The 11381-nt window shown below is 48.0% G+C and overlaps 1 long non-coding RNA gene across 1 annotated transcript in view; it reads left to right on the forward strand.

Annotated features, from left to right (window-relative positions):
- LOC309816066 overlaps nucleotides 1-5710 on the forward strand; it is an 87616-nt gene extending 81906 nt beyond the window's left edge. The window contains exon 5 of the long non-coding RNA XR_014295959.1: nucleotides 2908-5710. This is a non-coding gene — a long non-coding RNA (uncharacterized lncRNA). The remainder of the gene's footprint in view (nucleotides 1-2907) is intronic.
- Nucleotides 5711-11381: the final 5671 nt, after the last annotated feature.

Raw genomic sequence — 11381 nt, forward strand, 5'->3', positions numbered from 1 at the left:
GGGAGACTGGGATGGACATATACACACTACTATATATAAAATAGATAACTAATAAGAACCTGCTGTATAGCCTAGGGAAGTCTACTCAGTACTCTGTAATGGCCTATATGGGAAAAGCATCCAAAAAAGAGTGGATATATGTATATGTATAACTGACTTACTTTGCTGTACACCTGCAACTAACACAACATTGTACATCAACTATACTCCAATAAAATTTTTTTTAGAAAAAATATACAATGAAATAAAGGTCGGGGGCAGAGAGCTATGGTTTTTTCATTTTCTACCATGTGCCAGAAGGGATCTTTTCTGGGGAGGCTGAGCCTCCAACAGCTTGCAGAACTGGTCCAGGCCCAGAACTGACTTAGAACCAAAGTCTGGCTGGTCTTCTCTTCAGTGACTGAGAGCAAGGCCTCTCTCGACTTGAGAGCACCCCAGCTCCAGCCTGTTGATCTGCAAGTGATGACAGGTTTCTCTGTAGAAAGTGCTGGAAGGCTGCCCCTCCCTTCATAGCTGGTCTCAGAAGCCATCGATAGCACCTAACCACAGCCCAGAGGACTCTCCACGCCTGGCTGTAATTAGATAACAGCAGGGTGACCTCTCAGGGGAGAAGCAGGTTTGCTTTGAGACTTCACGCATTGAGCCAGGACCACTTGCCCCTGCTGGTCTTCTTGAGCAGAACTGGGTGTCAGCGGCCATGGGCACAATTCTTATTTATTGGGTTACACTGGCCCAGGCCTATGATCGGGAGCTTTCTTTCTCATGTGCTAGTGCCTTTAACCCTCATTGTAGGTCAGGACTCTTACCCCAAGTGGTAGAGGCCACTCATACTAGAGGGCTGGTCCGTGAGTTCAAATCTCTCTCTCCTTCTCCTTCCCCCACTTCCTCCCTCTCTCCCTCTCTCTCTTCAACTTCATTTTTCTCTGTACTGACTTTATTCTCTGGACCACTTTCTTGCCTGCTCCTGACTTCTTGATTTCAGAATAAGAGAACTTCTCTGGCCCAGGGTCCATACCAGTTATCCCCAAAGGACTCTTATTGAGCCAGGCCAGGGCCAATCACTGCAGCTCAGGCACGGGGCTTTTTGATTGGTTGGTTGGGTTATGGGCTCACCCCCTTGATTGACAGTCCCACCCCTGCAATGGGGGAAAGGGCCGAGCCAGACAAAGCTAGGCCATGCATACAGAGGAGTTTCCAGTGTCCATTCCATGTGCCCATTTCACAGACAGGCACCCAAGTACCTGAGCCCAGATAGTGTAACTGTAAGTAACAGAACAAAGATTTGAGACCAGCTGCCCATCAGGGTACATGAACTGGAAACCACCAGAAGCCTGTCTCCATCCCACTTAGGGGAATCAAGCCCAGCGCTCCCCAGCTTGCTCCACTGAAATGGAAAGAAGCCATGGGGAAGACACAGCCCTAGTCCAAACTCCTTCCCCCGTCCATCACCCACACTCGCTGGTGATAACAGTAGGATGGTTTCTCTCTGAGAAAAGAATGAGATTGATCTGGGTGCTTATTAAAGGCAGGGGTAGATGTTCCATTTGGAGATGGGGGAGCAGAAAGGATTCCCCTGCTGTTAGGGAGATACACAGTGGGAAGGGGGGACCCTGGCTGGGAGGAGAGGGCAGGGGACAGACCCCACAGGCTCTCTTCACTCTCCTGGGAAGAGAAGGTAGGGCTGTGGAGGGGAGTCAGGGACACGAGAGGTCATGTTTTCCCTGTGATTGGGACACTGGTTGAGAGGGAGCTCCTTCAGACAAGGTGCAGCCACCCTGGGGTTCACGGCAGGAAATAACAAGGCTCCTCTGTTTTAGCACTTGCCCTTGGGCATCAGTGTCAGTTGACAGTCCAGGACATGGGGGTCTTTTCCTCAGAGCCTGAGTGCAACAGCTTCCCGGGCTATATACACCCAAACTTCTGAGGACCTCTCCCACAGGTTATGATTTTTAGGCTGTCAGCAGTGGGGACAATTTCTGCCAGGGCTCATGGGAAGGGGAGGATTCAGAAAAAGCCTTCCAAAAGTGGCAACTCCTAAACTGGGTTTTGAAAGATAAATAAGAGTGTTCCAGTTGGCCATGATGGGATGGGGGGCGGAGCATTCCAGGCATTGGGTTGGCATAGTTCTGGGGGTTGTTGGTCCTTTACTATTGTAGAAAGTAAAGGCTACGTCCCCGACAGAGAGAAGAGAGGAAGGCAGGGCGGGAGGCAGATCCCCTGGGCCCCCTGGCTCATGCCACTCCCCAGATTCAGTTTGAGTCCATCTGTATGACTACGGCCATTTGCCACCACCTAGATCACTATCAACCTAATATTTTTCTTCCAATCAACTAAAAAATAAATTTTATCCTACTACCCAAAATGGAAGACCATCTTACTTGTCCTAAATAGAAGACAACCATAAAAATAGAAATATAACCATCAAAATAAAAACATTCACCCTTATACCACCTAAAGCCATCTGGTACGTTATATACCACGCTTTGGAAAACTGCCATGAGCCGCAGGGAGCCAGGGAGGGATTTGAAGCAAGAGAATCACATGATCAGATCTGTGCTTTAAAAAGACCAGTCTGTTGGGAGGCCCGTGAACAAGCAGAGGGCCAGGCCAGAGGAGAGAGCAGTTAATCAGTTGTCTATTTTTACAAACCCCGTACAGATGTCCTTAAAAAGAAAGCAAAGTTTTTTATTCATATGTCCTTAAAACTAAATTGGGCATCCTTTTCTAGAAGCTCACTAGTACTAGCAACTGGGAATTGTGAAAATGGCCATTTGGTACAAAGAACCGTTTTACGATGAATGGCCGGTCCAGTTCCCATCTGGTCTCCCTTTGAGGGGTGAGTTTAGATTCTGGGCTTTCTAAGATCTTTGGGTGAAGAGTGAGCAAAAACCTCTCCCCTATTTTCAGGGTTGAATTCACACAGAGAGGGGACTGGAGACTGCTGACTGTGGCGTATAAAGTCATCGACTGAAGAGGACCAAGGAGCTTATCTGAAGGAGGTGCATCCTTCATCCTTTCCCCACTCAAGGGACTGAAACCAGGCTCTCCCTCAGTGCCTGGCCCATGGCTGGCCCTGGGCATCTCACATTCGTCGTTTGCAGCGATAACAGAGGAGTGACGGTCTTGTGTGCAGGCCTGAATGCCAGGGCATCTCACAGAAGTTTCACTGCTGTGATGGCAAATTTTGTGTGTCAACTTGGTGAGGCCACGGTACCCCCTTGTCTGGTCAAAAACCATCTAGACATCGCTGTGGAGGTATTTTTTAGGTACGATTAATGTTTAGATCAGTAGACTTTGAATAAGGCGGAGCTGATGACCCTCCATAACATGGGTGGGCCTCATCCAATCAGTTGAGGGCCTTAAGAGAAAGGACTGAGGTTCCCTGAAGAGGAAGGAATTCTGCCTTCAGACTGCAACATAGAAATTCTGCCTGAGGTTTTAGCCTTTGGACTCAAGACTACAACATTGACTCCTGCTGGAATTTCCAGGCTGCCAAGATGCCCTGTAGATTCTGGACTATCTGTCTATCTATCACCTATCTATCTATCTATCTATCACCTATCTATCTATCATCTAGCTAGCTGGCTATCTATTTATCTATCTATCTACCATCTAGCTAACTGGCTAGCTATCTATCTACCTACATATATATATACATACATACATCTTATTGGTTCTGTCTCTTTGGAGAACCCTGATTAACACCATGCCATAACCTGGAGCAAGCCACAGCACCAAGTCTTTTCTTTGTTATTGTTGTTTTCATCTATTGCTGCCACCCCAAAATGTAGTGCCTTAAAGCAGCATTTTATTATCTTTCATGATTCTGTGGGTTGACTGGACTCAACTGGACCAGTTTTCTGTTCCACAAGGCCTTGGCAGAAGAGGCTAGTTATCTGGGGCTCCGCTGAGCTGGAGTCTCCAAGACTCCCTCCTCATATAGCTGACAGTTGGTGCTGCCTGCTGACTGGCACCCCAGCTGAGCTATCCTCAGGGTGCTTGGTTCCCATCCACGTGCCATGTGACCCAAGCTTCTGGTATCATGGAAGCTGAGGTCCAAAAGCAAGTAAGCAGAAGCCACCAGCCCACTTAAGGTCTGGACTCGGAAGTCCCAGAACACACTTCTGTAGGAGTCCTTTGGTCAAGGCAGTCACAGGACCCGCCCAGGCTGGGGAGGGGAATAGCTCCTACATCTCAATCGATGCGTAAAGGAAGGAATGAATTGATGGTGGCCATGTTTGGAAACTATCAACCACACCAAGTATATTTCCCCTATTTTACCCTGAAAAAACCAGCAATACATAAGCATATTATGTTATGTATATCTATTTGGGAACACTTAAAGATGTTTCTTTAGCTGCAATTTTTCTCTGCCCACTTCCAAAGAGGATGTGTAGTCGCTTTTAGTGAATGTAATACGGTAATCGCACAGTTGGCGTCGAAATAAAGATTAGAAAAAGCCATGTAGAGAGAAGAGAGCAGCACGCTAGAGGAAAGCTTGACTAAAATTGTTACTGCAACGGGGCCTCCATTCACTGAGTTCCTGCATGCCCTGGAAAGGGGAAGCTAGCCTTCACCACAATATTCCATTTGATTGCAGGGACCAGGGCCTGCCAATGGGAGAACCTCAAGAGGTAGGAACTTATAAATGACTTATAAATAACAACAGCGTAGAAACAATCCCTCAACCACAGATGCAGAGCATTCTTCTCCCAGAAAAGGGATCACATTACAGAGCTAGAGTCCTGCTGAGGGGAGTTAGAACAGTAGGAACCAAACCAATGTCTGGGCCCCTCGCCGCCGACCCCTCAGAGCCCAGTCTCGGAGCATAGGCTGGTTCCCAGACTTTTTGAAAATTCTTCTGAAGACCGGTGAGCACCCAGGCCTGTGTTTGTGCTGAATTCCCTGCTGTCCAGCTCCTGGTAGTAATTGGATGAGATGCTTGATAACTGAGCAAGGTTGATATCACATCAGGCAGTGACTCCAGGCTCTTCTGGAACCTCCGGAGCTCTGGATTACTGGACAGTGCATGTGGCACTCCATCCAGACATGAAGGTTGGTGGGAGGGCCACAGCGGAAATTCCGAAGAAGGCAATTAAAATGTGTTAACCAAAACAGGAAACATTGGTGAGGTAGATGAGAGCGTTTTACTTCAGAGGTGTGATTTTATCAATACTTTTATTGTTCAAAAACTCATATTTTATTTTTAGAGGTATTTTTCCAAACAAGCCCAAACTTTACTTCTCACTCATTCTAAATTCTTGTGTCTTTTTCATGCTTTCATTTGGGGCAAGATTGAGACAAAACACAGAACACTTTGTTCATGTTGGAGTGTCACGTTCTTTTTTAAAAGCACAAAAGGATTTTTTACTGGTCAAGAGATGCTGTTTCCTGAAGGAGAGAGGGCATCAGGCCAAAGCACTGGTTTAATCAAAAAGATTTAGGAAGGAGTGAACATCTTTTTTCTGTGGTGACCAAAATGATCTCTGACCACTAGCAAACTCATAGCATCGGTACGCAGTGTGACAGATTTTCAAAGCCACCAACTTCTCCAGATCCAAGATGGTTCTGTGCCCATACTCAGTGGATCCATGGCAAATTCACTGAATGTGAGAATTAGAACCTTCCAAAGAACAAGTATGTTAGCCAATGATCATCATTATCATCTTTTTCTATTTTTTGGTCCTAAGAAATTTGGGACAAAATTAAATAAAAGCCTTTTGATTTAATTCAGCCTGTCTTTTGTGTATAAAGCTGCCATGTATCTTTACCTTAAAAAGTTACTGTGGGGGCTTCCCTGGTGGCGCAGTGGTTGAGAGTCCGCCTGCCGATGCAGGGGACGTGGGTTCGTGCCCCGGTTCGGGAGGGTCCTACGTGCCGCGGAGCGGCTGGGCCCGTGAGCCATGGCTGCTGGGCCTGCGTGTCCGGAGCCTGTGCTCTGCGGTGGAAGAGGCCACAGCGGTGAGAGGCCCGCGTACCACAAAAAAAAAAAAAAAGTTACTGTGAACAGACTGGTGAGTATGCTGTAGTTTTCCATTTTGTGGAGTACCATGCAGCTGTGAAAAGTATTGATGAAGGAGGTCAGGGACATAGAAAGTTATTTCCACTCAATAGAATGCTGAGTGGAAAAGAAGTATATTTCCTAATGTGTACACTGCAATGATCCCATTTTGCATATATCTATCTATCATCTATCTATCTTTCTATACTTACATGCATCCACACATACCTTTTTTTTTAAAGATTTTTTTTGATGTGGACCATTTTTAAAGTCTTTATTGAATTTGTTACAATATTGCTTCTGTTTTATGTTTTGGTTTTTTTTGGCCGCAAGGCATGTGGGATCTTAGCTCCCTGACCGGGGATCAAACCCGCAACCCCTGCATTGGAAGGCGAAGTCTTAACCACTGAACCACCAGGGAAGTCCCCATCTATACATACCTTTAAAGGACATATACCAAAATGTCAACAGTGGCTATCTCTGATAATGTTTTATTTCCTTCTTATTGTATATATTTATTTTCTAGTTTTCATAGAAGAAATACATGAATTCTTATTTTAAAAAAATTACCAAGACACTGAAGGAGCCAGGAACCCCAGGGGAGTAAACCTGCTGGCGAGTCTACACTATGAAGACCCAGCTTCTCCGGCAGGCGGCCCACAAGGAAAGCCACTTGCTCGCCTGACCGCCCCAAGCACAGACGTAAGAGTGTGGGGTGAGACCCACCCTACTGGCTCTAATGATCGACCACACTTACGGAGAATATTCTGAATGTTTTCACATCCATGTTTTCTGAATTCATTTTCTGGGGAGAAAGCACAGCTGTAGGACAGGCAGATTCAGGACTGGACATTCAAGTGGGCATCTACTTAGGCTAGGAGATTAAGGATCTTCCAATCTGCATTCAGGTAGGACAGATGTGTGTCCACCCTGGGCTGGCTAGTCCTTTGGTGGCCCTACAAGCAGACATTTTTCCCATCACCATCCAGCTTTTATCTGGAAGGGATGATGCAACTTTCTGCTGTTTCTGAGGCGGCATAAATGGTGGTCTTCCAGAGTGGGCGTGGGACGATTGGCAGGACAGCTATAGCGCCCCTGGTACCATAGCCCTTGGGCATTGGCCAGCCCACCTTTTCCCCCAGCTCTGCCTGCCTTCCATCTACCCAGGAAGGGCAACCAGTGCCAGAATGAGCAGGGACTCGAGGTCCAGAGAGCTGGGTGGGGCCCATGGGGGTGGAAGGAAGTAAAGGCAAGGAAGTCTTTACTTTATCACCTGCAGAAAGGTGTATCGGAGAAGCCCCTGCTGTGCTGGGCTGCACAAATACATGGAAATTGCCCAAATGCCCGGCCCCTACTGTGACTGAGTCACACGGTTTCCAGAGCACAGACAAAACAGGAAAATGCTCATGGGAAGGTAACTTCCTCAACGGCGGGGATATTGGTCTGTTTTGTTCACTGCTGTCTGTCCAGTGTTTACCACAGTGCCTGGCACAGAGTGGGCATCCGATGAATAAATTCATCCAGGAGTGCATGAATGAATGAATGAATGGAACTTGCTAGTAATCAAAGAAATACACATTACAACAATGATGTGGCATTGTTCTGTATATTAATCTGCCCGAAAGTAGCGTAATGAAAAACACTCAATCCTGGTGAAATCTGATGGGATCTGCCATGTATCTAGTATTAATGGCAATATGTATTAATATAAATCTTTTGGAAAGCAATTTGGTAACAGAGGTATTTCAGAAGTTGCTACTCAGTAATTCCAGGTCTAGAAATTTATGTTAAACAGATAAATCAGAAGAAGGACAGAGCTGCTTATGTAAACTATTCCTTGAAACGTTATTCATGGCTGTAAGAGACCGAGGCAGTCTGAATGGCTAGAACAGTGGACGATCAGAGAGCTTGTGGTGGTGATGAAGGCCTGTGAAAACACTGAAGCAAAGTGGCAAGTGAGAAAAAAGCAGGGATGCAAAAGTGTCCATATAAAATGAGTGTGACCATAAAATATGTTCTGGGGAAAAGCCTGGAAGGATGGAGAGCTTATGGATTTTTTTTCCCTTCTAATTTTTGTCATCAAACTATTTTTAACCAAAAAGAGCTTAACCAAATAAGACCTCCCTACAGTACACCAGTAAGCACACATACGGCGACTAGCTCAAGGCGCTCACCGCTTACACAGTTCCCAAGACAGGATGGTCTGCCCACCGCCCGCTCACCCAGCTGAAGTGGGCCCCCAGCCTCCAGGTTTCAAGCCACTGGACAGCAGAGCCAGGGGAGTTTTCTGGCAGAGTTTGCCATGGGGTCACCCATCTCTGAATAACAAGCAGGTGCTGCTGTGGGAACATTATTTAGCACCATCTGATCACAGATTGGAGAAGGTTTGCCAGAAATAACCCTTTGGGCTTTGGCAAAGCAGGTATTGAGTTGCACTTTCGATGGTGGTTAAATAAGCATTATGGCTGCTTTTTGATGGTAAAACCACACGTGTATCAAGACGCACTTCTCTTCCTACTGCAGGAGGACGGTATCCAGGGCACCTACAAAAAGTATCAGGTTACAAAAATGTAAGAAGGAGGTTACACCCTAGGAGATCCTCTGATTCTTGCTAATTCAGCTCTAGATGGTGGCTCTTAACCTTACTGCGAACAGAAACCACCTGGGAGCTTTACACATGGACCCCTGGGTCCCTCTTGCAGAGATTCTGATTGAATTGGTTTGGTGAACCAGCCGGGGCATTGGAAATGTTAAAAGTTCCAAGATAGTTTAGATGAGCATCCAGGGCTGAGATCCACTGTCTTATGGTATAAGCGGCTGATATCCGTACTGAAGACACTCAGACGGAGTCTGAATGGGCATGGTCTCTGTGCAAAGATCAGCGAGAATCCGTGCCACGTTTTGTAGTGGTTTGCCGTGCGCTCCTAGCCATCACAGGAAGCAGAGCACAGGGTCAGGAGGCCCAGGGGGTTAAGGCTCCCAGAGGCCAGCAGGCTGGGTGCCAAGTGTGACTCTATCACTTACTAGCTCTGCAGCCTTGGGCAAGTCACTCACCCTCTCTGAGCCTCTATTTAATCATCTGAAAAGGGGATGCTTGTCACCATGCCAATCGCACAGGTTGTCTAGAATGTGATACGTCCATGCAGGGGGGATATGGATCCCTCAGGGTACGTGGCTATTCCCCCAGATCATGTGGGCATGTGGGAAGAATACCATTACCATTTGAGTTCGCAGAACCGGACTTACATTCTGACCACCTTCATGGATTTGATGGAGAGCTGCACACCCTTGGGTTAGGTATTAAGTGAGTCAGACACCAAGTGAATGAGTGGGTCTGTGATTTATAGGAGACAGGGAAAATGGAAACAGGGCAGACGTTGATGTGAAAGTCTCCCACGATCTCCACCTTCAAAGTGAATTCAAGCATATTTAGAAGAATCACAGCCCACCCTCCGAAGAGCACCTGACCGGTTTAAGAGCAGACAGATCTCTCTTTAGAGGGCAGAGAAGTGGAAGGTGGTAAGATTTCTGGGACCCACTCAAGGAGACAGCTCCTGACCCCACAAGATGTAGGGAAACTGTCAGGGGACCAGGGAGCTGGTCTTGGTGTATTCCTGAATCTGCATGTGTCTAAATGACGAGATAAATGTTCTTAAATCTGCCTGACATTGGAAAGAAACAGACCAAGGCCTGACACTCTTGGTGGAGGGCTGTGGCAGCGCAGCAGTGAGCTTCTTGCTGTCCCTGACTGTCACCTCTCTAGGGTGCCATTCCTGGGAAAAGGAACCTCTCTTCACTTAAACGGAAGAGCAAAGAGGTAAACATGTTACATTTTAGGAAATGTGTGATGGTCGCTGGCCACATGGATGCTAATTTCTTCCTGTCACTGGAGCTGGGCTGAGGTTTCATAGCTGACTAAAATTAACTGGAGAATCACATCTCGCTGTCTGGTTTGGCCAGGAAAGGATTTGGCCTCTGGCATCGTACATGTGGCTGACAGCCACTGGAGGAGGCTTCGGGCTTCCCGGTTCAGCCATGGAGATGGCTGCAGGTCAAGGCTACGGCTGAGGGACTGTGGTGGGCACCCCTCCCCCTGGTCCCCCCAAACCTTGGCTGCCAGCCTCCCTGCTCTCCCTGTGGCCAGTCTACTGCAACAAGCAATCTCTAGGCTGTGTTGGTTTCTGTCTTGCGTTTTTTGGGGTTTTTTTAAATCTTTTTTTAAAAGTATCTGTGTTGTTACCATAGAAGCCCTCTTTTGCATTCACTTGTGTTTTGAAAAAAATTCCCTCGTGTGTCTGTCTGGCTTGTGTTGTCTGCAGTGAATTGTGGGCTCCCAGGGAAGGGATGTGTCTTGGAGGGGAGTCTGAGAGAGGCTCCTGCCTTCCCCATCTGCATGTAGGGCCAAGGTTCTGGCTTCGTTATCCTAAGGAACCCACAGAGGGCAGTCCGAAACAAAGACCCGCCCCCTCTCCCCCCTGGCTTCGGAAGCTGAGGTTCTGGTGTCACACTTCATGTCATCATTGTCATGACACTCTGATCACACCACTATCATGATCTCCAGTTTACAAGGTACCATTTTTGGGGGGGCCAGGCTGCGCGGCATGCAGGCTCTTAGTTCCCTGACCAGGGATGGAACCCGTGCCCTCTGCGGTGGAAGCACGGAGTCCTAATCACTGGACCGCCAGGGGTGTCCCTATCTCCATTTCACAGAGGAGGAAACTGAGGCAGAGGGTGGCTAAGTAACATAGCAAAGGACCACAGCAAGTTCAGGAACCAGGATGTACCCAGGCCGTGTGACCTTGGAGTCCACACCTGCAGCCATCCCACCAGGTTGCTGGGCTCCCATGCAGGGTGGCCCCCAAGGGTTTCCAAGCCCGGCTGGCCTCAGCCTTCCCAGGGAGATTTGACAGGTAGATGCCCATCCCCATTCCCCACGCAGCCACACACCTGTTGAATCAGGTTCTTGGGGGATCTGAGGCCCAGAAATCTGCACTTTAATTCTCTAGGGGGTTCAATATGGCAGGACCACAGAAAGGTATCTGGCATCCCTGGGTCTAAAATCAGACGATGGTTTCCACAGGGACCTGCCTGGTCTCACTCCTGGACACAGACGCGTTTCTGAAAAGACCTGGGTGTGAAGAAACTGTGGCCTGAGAAGCAAAGCCTGAAGAGGAAGCCCTCCAGTGGCTGCATATGGAGCCAGAGGGCTCCCAGCCAGATATCTTTGCCTTCGAAGGACGTAGCGCTTCCACTGAGCACACTGGAATTGAGCCTTTGCTACGGGCCATGCAAACCAGCGTGGTCCCTGCCTGCCACGCAGAGGATGCGGCCTCTTGGCCGGGCATGGAGCCCCCGGCCCAACTCCCGGTACGGGGCACCC

This window comes from Mesoplodon mirus (assembly GCF_964341445.2).
Source record: "Mesoplodon mirus genome assembly, chromosome: 14".
In the NCBI taxonomy this organism is placed as follows: Eukaryota; Metazoa; Chordata; class Mammalia; order Artiodactyla; family Ziphiidae; genus Mesoplodon; species Mesoplodon mirus.